Genomic DNA, 6,000 nt, shown 5'->3' with positions numbered 1-6,000 from the left:
TTAAAAAGCAACTTATGTATATGCTAATTTGAACATTTCGTTTTAAAATTTGAGATATTATCGTCTTGAGATGGGTAAAAATAGCGAATCGAATAGTAAATTCCATTAAAGATATAGGGTGTTTACAGATACAGGTCTCTGTTACAGTGTGCATATGTTTGTGTAATTAATTAATTAAATTGATAAAAAATAAAATCTAAATTCGAAATAAGTAATAATGAGAATAAAATTAGTGAATAAATAGGATGGGTATATTAGGGTGATTTCATATGTTTTTCCTTTTTTTTCTAATGTTTTGACTTATACTTTAGATTTTAGGAATGATTTCGAGAATCTTATCTACCTTTAACACTAAAAATATTGCCTAGGTCATGAATTACCATTGTAGTTTATTTTTAATTAAAACATATAAAATTAATTCAACGATCCAGACTCAACTATTAATTAAGCTTAAATAGGTATAGCATTCTTATCTAAAAATATATATTGCTTAATTAATATGTGATTCGCTAACATATATATAATTATTCTTAGGAATTAAGGAAATAAGTAAGCTCTTTGTAATACTTCGTATGGCCAAATAAAATTTTAATTGAAAAAAAAGTGGACATTAACTTTTTAACTATCCAATTCTTTTTTTTTTTAATTTTTTGCTACAAATAATGACCGTTAATGTAAATATATGAATATGTTTTAAATGACTTAATGAGAAGTATTAGGCCTATAAAAATGAAGGTTCGATTCCTATGTTAATTAGCGGTATTCAATCTATTAAAGTAACAAAAAACATTAAATATTAATGGTCACGAAAATATAACAGAATTAGTTTATTTTTAGATTTAATATAAATAACAAAATCCGGATTCGATGTTAGACCTGTTTTTATTATTTTTAAAACACGATGGTAAAATAATATTTAACGATTGATTTTAAAATACTTCTGTTGTCGGTCCACAGCGTCACGGCAAGAGAGAATGTTCGGCAATTTGATGCGCGGGCGCCGAACTAGTTTTATCAACTATCTACAGATATCCGTTTCATCCTCGTCGTCTATGTTTTTGTACCTTTTATAAATAAAACTTTAGAGTTAATTTCACTTAATTTACACTTCCGAAGGCAGTTATTATCAATGATAATATAACATAAACAATAATCCAGAACCTAAAAGCGAAACTCTTGTGATACCTAATACGACATGAAGATTTTATTTGCGTAAATAGAATGGGATTTAAAGATCGAGAGGAATGCCGTTGGAACTAATTGAAAAGAAAATAGAAGTCATATCAGGAAATAAACAAAATATGGCAATATCATCATCATCAGCTCACTATACGTCTCCACCGAGGGGCTTGGAGCCTACCTTAAGTTAAGAGTGATTAGGCCATAGTCAACCACGCTGGCCCAGTGCGGGTTGGTTGACTTTACACATATCTTTGAATTTCTTCCCAAATATGTGCAGGTTGCATCACGATGTTTCCTTCACCGTAAGAACGTCGGATAAATGTACATATGTAAATCGGAAATCGAAAAACACATTGGTACATGCCGGGATTCAAACCCAGGACCTGCTGATTGCAAGTCAAGTGCTTGACCCCTGAGCCACTGACGCTATTGGCAATATAATGTTTCTATTTATTACAGAATACAGTTAGTTCGTAGTATAATAATATGTTTTTTGCCGGATCTAGTCTCCTGTTACATTTTATTTTTGTGCATAATATAAATTAACATATTAAACATTTCAATATTTTGTTACTAAGTTAATTTCCATTGCAAAAGAGCTTACAACAGACTATGTAACCATTTTTCTATCTTTTTATAAATGTCAAAGTGATATGTAAAAGTTGAAAATTCGAACTTACGTCAAAATTCACATATAAAAAGATTTACTCTTTTTAATTTCCATTTAGAATATTTTTAATGCATTTTAAACATATGTCTAGACATGTAGCAATAAAAACCTGGATTGTAGCAATTAAAATTCAAGTTCATACATAACTTTAAATATTTTGGAAATTTTTAAAGTTTGTTGCATATTTATTCCATGTTTCAATCTACTCTGCTCGATATTTTATAAGTGCATTAAAGCAAAACTATAGGTACATTTTTGATCTCTATAAGGGTACTAGGATAACAGGAAAGTTATATTTTATATGTCACTCATTCATCATATTTTCTTTGAAATATTTTCCGCGGTATGGGACGAGGGAACGAGAGGGAACGGGATGGGACGTGACGGGTCGTTTCTTAAGTTTACAGTGCACTGGACATCAGTCTTGTAACTTTTATCAGATCGCATTGATTCAATCGATTCTTGGATTTTTTAACGTACTTAGAAAGGAAGCAGTCGATTGAAGAACACAGTTCAAATAAATCGACTTTTTTTGCGGCTTTTATTGATTTTCGAACAAGATATAACCATCGTATAATTTGTAATAATATTCTTTTAAATCGATTTTGATATTAAAAATTAATATGAAATACGTATCTTCGAATAAATTTAGACTGGTTTAAACTCGTGCTGGTTAAAACATGTGTCAATTCTATAAGTTTTCACAAACTTCGATGTTTTAAAAACTAGTTTATATAATTTCTCTAAAGGCACGATAAGGATATCTAAATATAACCTCAGATTCGTTAACATAATAAAACAATAAATCGTTATTCACATATGCCACTTCAACGCGAAGTCATCATGTCCACTGACGCGCGCCAGACACCAAAACAACCCAAAACAGTTGTCACCATTCATTCAAAATTGAATCTTAAAGCTATTGAATTAAGTACACGTATTGTTTGCAACATTTTCGAGCAAGTGCGTGAACTTAAGACGCTGTGTGACAAGCGCTGTATGTGAGAACGGATCAGAGAGTCCATTTCCCACGCGTGCCACAGTACTCATGTATAGGGTTGCCATTATTACGTTTTAATTTACAAAATATGTGAAAAAAAATTGAATATTTAATTATAAATAGAACAAGTATAAAGTCAATTGTTATTAGTATTTATTAGATCTTACATCGAAATTCATGATCCAAAATTGCTTAGTGGAACATGCAACTGTTTACCACTTAGGGTTGTGTCTCACTGAAATGACTGCCTAACAGGTAAATAACTTTAAGAAAATCTTTGAATTCTTCGTTCTATTGCTGTATTGAAGCCTACTATACTAAGTCAAGAAATCCAATCTAGTCTTAAAATCTATTGGAAGTGAATTAATAAAAAGCTTATAAGGAAGCGACGACCTAACTTCAGAAAAACCTAAGCGTCAAACTAATCTCTTGTTACTTCTTGATTAACATCATCCTTTATGGTAATGGAGGAACATCGTCCTCTAGATTAAAGTCAAGGGGTCACCCTACCAACCATAAACAAAGACACCCACGCCTCTGTAACCACCGACGTCCACTGTTAATGAATCGAAGTGATGCATAATACATGCACGTCGGACTGCGTTTGATATCTACACAAATATTTAATTATAAAGGCAAATTAAAATATTGAAAGCTCGAGCGCCTTACAATGATAATCTACGTTCCTGATTCAATTATCGTCTATTATTTCCTTAAAAAAAAAATGGAGTTCTTTGCCTATTTACATTTCATCACGCATATAGAGATATCAAACATATTCAACTTTAGAATGACCATAAGTAATTGTTAGGTAAATAACTAAAAGCATTTATAATTTTATTTATAATTAATGACATCGTTATATAAATGTCTTGTGTCTTTTGGTTAGTTTAAACACGTGCCTTTTAATAATATCCAGCGATCTAAGAAAAGGAAAAAATATGTTATTTATTGCTTAAAAAGGGCAAGAAAATAGACAAGTCGTAATATTTATTTTATTTAAATATTTTACCTTAACGCCATAGATTTTCTTAATGTGACAGAAGCTACACGTCTTTGCAGTGTCATGTTTATATCGTGGGTGTCAGTGATTACACTCTACAGTTATTTGTATGCTGATTTGAAATTCTATACGATTTCTTTAAACGTAAACATCTATAACGATCATTCAGGCCAGCACGTGGGCGAGTATCCAGACACAAATACAGCTGCTTTGAGACTATCCTTATCTATAAATGTATGTATTAAAAGATGTATCTCGTTAATGTAAACTGTTATTAGTTAAATTTACGCATGGTAATAAATGTAACACTATTGAGGGAACCAAGCTGACAAACATATAGCAAAAACTATCAAATTGGTTTTGTTTTATAACAAAACCAATTTGATAGTTCAGCAAAATCGATTTCGTGTACATTTTTTTAACTCGGCACCAAGTAAAATCTTTTTCAATATCATCTGGTATACAAATGATTTTAAGTTGTAATTTCTTATTGAATTATTACATACTGTGTGTCTTGCCGACACTGTAAGCCGTTAACAAAAACATTAAGTTTTATTTTTCGCACTAACGCAACAATAGTTTAAAGCGCACGACTAGCATTGTTTGCGCGAGCGCTGATCCTCCGCAAAGCGTCGCAGGAAGTAAACAGGTAAAGTATATCACACGAGGGTACAACAGTTAGGTAGAGTAGTGTACATTGCAGTACAGATATTGTTTTAACGTACATCGCCAAGTCAGAACCCCATAGTAACGATATCGTGATATCCCTAATCAAATGTCAAGAATGTACGGAACTAACACATTTTAGTCTGGCGATAATAATAATCGTATGTAACTTTATCTATGGGCTTTGACAGAAAGTGTGCGCTCCAACAATAGCAGCAGTGCCCTGTATACTGCTCTGTACGTCAATGTTCCTTTCTACCCTTGTGTGAAACTAGTACAAAGATGAATATTAAATGTGCCGCTATCTTTTGTCTATTGTCTCTGAATCTGCGGCGAGCGCTTGTGCCTTATTTGACGTATTGTTTTAAAACCATTTTATAGCTACATAAAGTAAACTCGTCATGAATTGTGTAAAACTTTTTGTACTAGCAACGTCACCTAACGGATGTTTAAAGATTTCGTTTCAGAATCATAAAACAGATTACCTGTAATGCGTTTAAAAAACGAATATTGGAAAATGATACAGCTGTGTTTTAATTACAGAAATTAACAACAGTCACTTTCATTGACAACTTTTGTCTATGGACATTCGGTTAATTTATCTATGTATTCCAAAACTCTTATCTCAAATCGTAACTTTAAAAAGTCAAAAAAAAATCTATACATTGTCGTTGGCAATTGTAAATAAATTATAAAGTAAAAAAAAAACATAATTATTACATTAATTACTCAAAAAAAAGCTTTGGTGAAAATTTTGCTGAACTCCTACAACATTCATGTGGTTTTTTGTTAAATTTCTTAATGACTCGTAATTATTTAAACGCTTTAAAAAGTTTTTATTATTTAACGACCAAAAAGGTTTAATGAAAATACAACCTATTTAACAATCATAGGCGGCTCGCGCCAAATCTTTACCTGCTTCAAAAATTACCGCTATGGTTGAATTGTGTCCTTTGAACGTCTACCATTTATTACTTAAGGGTAGTTTTTTTTTAAACCTTTTTTGTTTCTTCAGCGCTAACTTCAAAGTCAAAAGTTGCATTGCAGGCGGCGAGTAGATTTGAAGAATTAACCGTTATTACGTTTGAAATAAAAGAATCGTAATGGTTTTTTTTTAAAATAAATAGCCGAAAAATCTATGAAACAAAAAGTAATTTAGCTCATAAACGACTTACGACCTTATGTTGCCGGCGATGTTTTCCACAAATAAAATGTGAGCTAGCTTTTTTATTTATGGTATAAAAAATATCAAAATAAAATTCTTAATTTTATGATACACGGAATACTATAAATTTTATATTGATTTATGTGAATATTTAATAAACTGCTTCGATATTCATAATATAATTAAATAGCTGAATGTATTTGCATCTTACACGTGCAAGCTTTTATACTTAGCAAGGATAAAAGCAGATCACCAAAATGATTAAGGATTAGTTTCTTTATCGCCTTACCAAAGTTTAATTAAATGATTAATTT

Source organism: Papilio xuthus, unplaced genomic scaffold (genome assembly GCF_000836235.2).
Source record: "Papilio xuthus unplaced genomic scaffold, Pxut_1.1 DF824992.1, whole genome shotgun sequence".
Lineage (NCBI taxonomy): Eukaryota > Metazoa > Arthropoda > Insecta > Lepidoptera > Papilionidae > Papilio > Papilio xuthus.
The sequence above is the reverse complement of the archived record's forward strand: the minus strand, read 5'-3'. Positions refer to the sequence as shown.